We start from the raw sequence: 6,993 nt of genomic DNA, 5'->3' as shown, positions 1-6,993 counted from the left end.
TTTTTTGGTTTTTCGAGACAGGATTTTTCTGTGGTTTTGGAGCCTATCCTGGAACTAGCTCTTGTAGACCAGGCTGGTCTCGAACTCAGAGATCCGCCTGCCTCTGCCTCCCGAGTGCTGGGATTAAAGGCGTGTGCCACCACCACCCGGCTGAGAGACCCTGTCTTAAAGAGTAAGGTGGGGAGTGGCTGAGGAAGGCAGCAGCCTCACTCAGCAAAGGCCGTCATAACCATGCACCTGCCACATGAAATCATGCGTACTCATGGAGCAGGGGACAATTTCCTCTGGAGGCCAGGGTCTCAGGGTGCTTCATAGACGTTTCAAAGACCAGGGGACATTTTTGAAGAGGTCATTTTACTCTACTATTTACCGCGAGGACTTATGGGAAAGCGGGGATGATGTTTTTCCCGAACTAAAGTTGCCTCCTTCTCACAGCCCGGGATGATGTCTTAATGAACACACAACTTGTTTGTGTCTCCTCAATGCAGCGGCCTAATGACAAGCCATTATTATTGGTGGCAACTTGTCAAGACTCACGTCTAGGTCGCAGCAGCTGTGGCTGTCAGGCTGTCTGAGAAGAGCCGATCTCAGCAGTGTATCACAGAAAAACCGAGAAAGAAAAGAGGGATGGAGACTCATGAGGTGGAGAGGGAGGTGAGCGGAGGCAGCAGGTGTCTCAGGGGAAGAGTGTGGACAAGGACAGTGAAGATGGCAGAAACAATAGGCTAGTTTGAGTTCTTCTGATCCAAGTTCGTCAAGATGAGTGGAGACCATTAGATTATTCTCTGCTTTTTTTCTCTACTCAAAGTGGCATCGGGAATCTTCTGGTATAAGGGTCAGAAAAGCTAATTGTAGTTGGCTTTAAGAAAAAGAAGATAACGAATTAAGGCTGTTAAAGCTGTGCTGGCTTCAGGTGTGGCTTGACCAAGGTGATCAAGAAGGATATCAGTGCTTGGTAACTCAGTTTTTCAGTTTAACTATGCCTCTATTGGTTTTCTTTATCAAGTTAGAGTAGGGTAGGAGGTTTGATGGCTTCCAGAAATTTTGGCTGAAGAACCTTCCAGACTGAAGTAAAAGAGCCTGCAATTTTTAAAATCCATTTTTTTTTCTGCAAACCTTGAGAGTTACTCTGTCTAGATTGGTTTAGGACAAGATTTTGTCCTAAAATTAATTGTGGGGACACTATGGGAGTTAAATGAGCCCATTGAATTGTCTAGGAAAGGGAAATGTTGCCTTTCTGAGAAAATTCACTACTATCAGTAAAGGAATAATGAACCCTTAGTTGTCAGATGGCAGCTGTTCATCATGTGGCCCATAAGATGTTTCCCAGACACATGGCCTCAGAGAAGCCACAGCCGGAAGTGGCCAAACAAAGATGCTCCTAGAAGCTTCGATTTCTCAGCTCCCCAGACCCCCGACCCTGTGACTTCTGAGCAGACAGAATCTCTCTCTGGCTTGGTGGGAGCAAGGTTTTCTGAGGACCTCACTGCAGACTTCCATAATTGTTAGTGGCCCTGCTTGGAAAGCTGGGGCTGGAGGCAGACCTGCAGCTTGTCGGAGCATAGATGAAGCCAGCCTGAACCTTTGCTTTGTCTTATTCAGAAACAAGGGCTTGCCTCTCAGCCCTTCATATCTGTCTGCTAATGATCCAGAAAATGTGGTGGGGTCCAAGAGCAGCATGGCCATGGCTCTGACTAATATAGACTGTATTATTTCCTAAGTGAGTTGCACCAGAATTCAAGCAGTGCACCTCTCCAGGCTTGGATATAGTCTTTATTTTCCTTTCTTTTATTGGTGCATGGTCTCATTTTATAATCTTGATCATCTGGAATTTGCTAGACCAGCCGTTGCCTCTGCTTCCCCAGTGTAGGCTCTAGGGTTACCAGTGTGTGCTACCATGTCCTTCGGGGAAAGCTCTGGAAGTGTCTGGATGACCCGCTAGAGAAAGGTCCAGAATTCTCAGAAGACCTGGAAGTTTGAGCCATGGCTGAAATCTGGGTACCGGTTGATGGAAGGACATAGCATGCAGCTGTTTGCTTGGCATCTCTCTGTGTTGAGTGCCTGTGTCAGAACTTCAAGAGGAAAATAGGCCAGGAGTCCGGGCATCCCTCCCAGGTACCTATGGCACCTAAGCAGAGGAGCTGCTGCCAGTATCATCTACCTAAGGGATTGTTGCAGAGTGAGTCCCATTCTCTAGCGGGAGCCCTCTGTGCACAACAGCCCCTGTGTCTTACCCTAGCTTGCCTCTCACTAATCTCTCTTGCTTATTAAATTTCAATTGCTCTGACCTCACAGGTTCCCTGCCCAACCCTAAATTTTGCATGACTGGTTCCTCCTACATTTTCTTTCTTCATTTTTTGGTGTCTATGTGAGGATTATATGTTTGCATATGTGTTTCTGTATGTGTGTGTGTGTGCAAGTGTATGTACCTGTGTGTGGAGGTCAGAGGTCTATGTCAGGTGTGCTCTTTAGTCTTTTGTCATCTTTTATTTACTTTTTTATCCAGTCTCTGCTGCTGACCCTGGCAATCACCAGTTGGCTAGACTGGCTGGCCAGTAAGGGATCCTCCTGTCACCCCCTCTTGCCCTGAGCATAGGATGTATAGGCATGCTGCCATGCATGACTTTTTCCATGGGTGTTAGGATCACTCCTAGTTTTTTTATGCCATCCTTCCAGCCCCATCATTTCCTTTTGGTCTATTTCAGTGTCCTGATGGATAACCAAAGTGTCTCCATTGAAATCCAGGACTGAACTATGATATTTGATTTCTTTGAAACTGCTCCACTCATATTTCCTCCTTGTCTGTCTCCTATCATGAGGTAAAATCCACAACAGGAGCCTTTCCCCCAGATTACCTCTCCTGGGAAATCACTTGGCATTTAGCAGGAGTCCTTGGTGCCTGGTGAGTGAAGGGCAGGCAACCCATGGATGAGAGCTTCCTCCCAGCACAGTAGAGCTGGCACATCTGCTTAGATAAGAGACATGTGGATCCCTTCCTATCCCGGCAGCCATGAAGACACCCAAAACATCTGCCTAGGGATTTAAAGGAGCACGAGAGAGCTCCAGGTAGATGGTGCCCGCCCTCAGGAACTCTTAGTCTACACATGGTGATCTCTGGTGAACCAGGGTTTAGGTGTGGGGCTAAAGACCAAAGGTCTGGGAATTCATAGAATAAGTGGGAAGCAGAGGCATAAGAAGTAGGTGATATATGTGGACTCCAAGACCTGTCAAAGCTGCTGTCCTCCCACGGTTGATACAGCTAAACTTGGCTGGCCTTTCCATGCGCTGTCTCTCACAACATGTACAATACTTTCTGGGTGACTGCCTCTGCGTGCGTGCAGGCACACACATAGTAGGATGTCAGGTGTCCTTCTCAGTCACTCTCTGCCACTGACTGTGGAGCTCTGTTTTGCTGCTGGGCTGGCTGGCCATGCCAGTGTTATCCTTTTGTCTCCATTTGTCTTCCTCCAGTGCTGGAGTTGCAGGAGTGTGTGGCCATGCCTGTAACATTCTACATATGTGCTGAGGGTCTGAACTCGGGTCCTTATGGTTGTACAGCATGTGCTCTTACCCCTGGGCCATCTCTGCAGCCTGGGTGATTATTTTTCTTCTTGTTTTTCCAGGTGTGAAAATGAAAGGGGTTAAACAAGCTGCTGTTCCCACTCATGTCCTCTGATAGCCCCATCCCCCAGCTCTTTGTAGGTTCTCTGTGCTATGTATTCTCTATGGGATGGTGTCCTGGCACAGCTAGGAAAGCGCCAAGCATGGGGTCTGAAAATCGTGCTTTCCTATACCATTGACTGATATGAAATTTAGAGTAAGTCATTGAGGTTCTGGACTCTCAGTTTCCTTAGTTGAAAAATGGCAAAGCTGAACCTAGAGCTGCCCCAGTCTTCTGAGGCGTATTCTGGGCTCCCTCAGTGGAGATCTGGATTTCAAGGAAGTCGGTGTGGAGCTAATTCTGATGTCCTGATTTTGCTTCCTGTCTCTGCTGTGTACTGAATACATAGTTTGGGGTTACTCACATTCTCTGAGCTTCAGTTTTTAAACCTGTAACACAAGGGCCATGAAGATATATCTACTCTCTGTGATAATGCTGTGACAGTGACTTATGAGTTCTTCAGCGGTACATCTGACAGCAGGAGCATGTTGATTGTAGGTATGACTTGACCAAATTGCTCAACAGGGGATCAAGATGTAGCAGCTTGGCATTTCCCAGCTTTTCCTTGCCTTGGTTTTCTTTCAGGGTAGTGTAGGGTGGTCATATGGCTGCCGGGAATTCCTGAGATGCACAGCAAGGGTGAGATGCTGAAACCTCCGGTTAGCTTTTCAACCCTGGATCCTGCCATATTCCCTGAAGGAATCAAATAATGTTTCTGAGATCCATCTCAGACCGTCCTTAGGGATGAGGCAGCAATGGTGAGGAAACATTGGCTTTCGAGGTCGAGGGTACAAGGATGGTGACTTAAGTCAAGATAAAGTTCCTTATTTAAATTTAAATATTCATGTGTTGGGTTCTGTCCAGAGAGCCCACCCTAGGCTGAGGCTGTGGGCGTGCTAAGTGGAGGTGGCAATTATCTTACTTTGAGCATGTCCTGACCCTCAGTCTAGAGCCCAGGGAACAAGCCGTGAGTAAAGGTCATGTTCTTCTTGTCCCTGTCTTAGAGCACTTCAGGCACTCAATGCAGCTCCTCTAGCTTGGAACTCAGTGCTCGCCAGAAGCTGCACATTTAACTCCTCCTTATGATCTGCCATCTCACCTGGCGTGCATTCAAAGGAAGCAAAGTTACTACCTTGAAAGCCTGCTAGTTCAGTGGTTCTTCTCAGCCTTCCCAATATTGTGACCTTTTGGTATAGTTCCTCATGTTGTGATGATACCTGCCCATAAAATTATTTTATTGCTATTTCATACTTATAATTTTGGCGCTGTTGTGAATTGTAATGCAAACATTTGATAGGCAAGATATCTGATATGTGACCCCCCCAAAGGAGTCAACACCCACAAGTTGAGAACCACTGTACACTCCTTGGTTTCCTCAGGAGGTTGCTTGTAGAACCCTCATCCAGACATCAGAATGCACAGATGCTCTGGTCCCTTACTTAAAGAGGGTGTGTATTGTAGGCAATTTGAATAGACACTCCCTGCTACTTATAATACCTGCTACCATGCACATCCTTTGTGAACTGTTGCTATCTTGAATTGCCTAGAGAACAATGACAAGACAAGGCCCATTGCCCAATAAAGATGCTACTCGGAAATATCATCAGACCGTGGTTGGTTGAGTCTGTGGATGTGTACAGAGGGTTGGTTGCATATGTATAGGTATATGTGTTTATATAATGTTCTATTAAGAGAGAAAATCCTGCTATTTGTGACAATCTGGAAGATATATTAAGCCAGAGACAAAGACGAATACTCATGATTTCACTTACATGTGGGACATAAAAAGCTCATCTCAGAGAAATAGAATAGAATGGTGGTTGCCAGGGCCTGGGGGACAGGAGGAGTTAGGAGATGTCAGTCACAGGGTACACATTTAAATTTATAAACTTAGTAAGTGCTGGTAGACCTAATGTGAGCATAGTTACTAATAATGTATTGCGTACTTGAAATTTGCTGAGGGTAGATCTCAAATATTCTCATTTCTCACACACAGAAGATAACTGTGAGGAGATGGATGTGTTAATTAGCTTGATTATGGTAATCATTTCACAGTGTATACACATATCAAAACAATATTTCATGCACCTTGGATAGATACAACTTCTATTTGGTAATTATTCCTCAATAAAGCAGAACAATATAGGGAAAAATGAAAGTTCTGATTCGAAGAGAAAGATGAGCACAGAGGAATGTAGTGTAGATTATTTAACAAGAATGCTTGTGGGGGTAGGGGTGGGAGTGGGCTCAGTTGTTAAAGGCCTGCTGTGCAGCCATGACGGCCTGTGTTCAGTTTCCAGAACCCACGGAAGACAAGCAGGCTTGGTGCCATGTGCTTGTTATCCCAAAGTTGGCCACATGTTTCTTGTGTTCATCATAACCAATGTGTGAGACACTCATCTTGTCCCCAATCCCCTCAGACATTCCAATAGATGTTGAATTCCAGACAGATTGCAATGGGGCTGCTCAGAGGTACAGTCTTGTTCCATTTTAAAGGAAGTGGGAGGGAAGTCATACTCCAATGTGCACTTTAGCAGGCCAGCTCCAGGAGCAGGTGGAGGATGGTGAGCCGAGAAAGCTTGGTAGCATTCCAGACAGGGGTCACCACTCTGGTTTGGCAGTGAACCATCCAGTATCTGAACACAGCCAGGTACAAACAGGAGAGGACAAAGAAATAAACCCATGAGGTGATGAAACAACAGCTGCCTCTCACTTGGGTGCTGATTGGCTGCAGACGTCAGTGTGGGAAGGACATCCTTTCTTCCTAACAGGAGACAGCTGGAGGACAGAATCCAGAGGATAAGATGGTCTTGTGAGTCAGAGAGTTTTGAAATGGAATGCTGCAGTTGAGATGGTGGAGTTGATATGATTTTAGTATATGACACTTGGATGTGATCTCATTCCTCCGTTTCCTCCTCAAATCATTGGACAATTAAATGATATATAACTGCCACTTTCCCAATATCTTGGGAATCTTCCTTGCTGGCTGGGTGCCTCAATAGTGAGTGTGCACACCTTTCTGTTCTGATACCTGGGAGGAAGCAGTGTTTCAAGGTAGTTAAACTTCTAGATGCTGAATTGAGACGGCCTGATTTTGACCCCTAGCTCTGCCACGCACTCCTTTATATAAATTTTAGAAAACTCAAGTTCTGCGCCTCTGTTTGAAAGTCTGGGATGTAGCGATAGTAGCCATCCTTCCCATTATGGACACTCTGTGCTCCATGTTGGATATTGTCTGGTGGTGAGAGTGAGGAGGAAGAGGAGATGGAAGAGGAAGATGTGATGGAGAAGGATGTGATGGAAGAGGATGTGATGGAGAAGGATGTGATGGA

At 45.9% G+C, this 6,993-nt stretch overlaps 1 protein-coding gene across 1 annotated transcript in view; it reads left to right on the top strand.

Moving 5' to 3' along the window:
* Grin2a (glutamate ionotropic receptor NMDA type subunit 2A) overlaps positions 1 to 6,993 on the top strand; it is a 445,415-nt gene that overhangs the window by 213,852 nt on the left and 224,570 nt on the right. The gene's annotated exons all lie outside the window — the stretch shown is intronic.

Source organism: Microtus ochrogaster, chromosome 7 (assembly GCF_000317375.1).
Source record: "Microtus ochrogaster isolate Prairie Vole_2 chromosome 7, MicOch1.0, whole genome shotgun sequence".
NCBI classification, from domain to species: Eukaryota; Metazoa; Chordata; class Mammalia; order Rodentia; family Cricetidae; genus Microtus; species Microtus ochrogaster.
The sequence above is the reverse complement of the archived record's forward strand: the minus strand, read 5'-3'. Positions and strand labels throughout refer to the sequence as shown.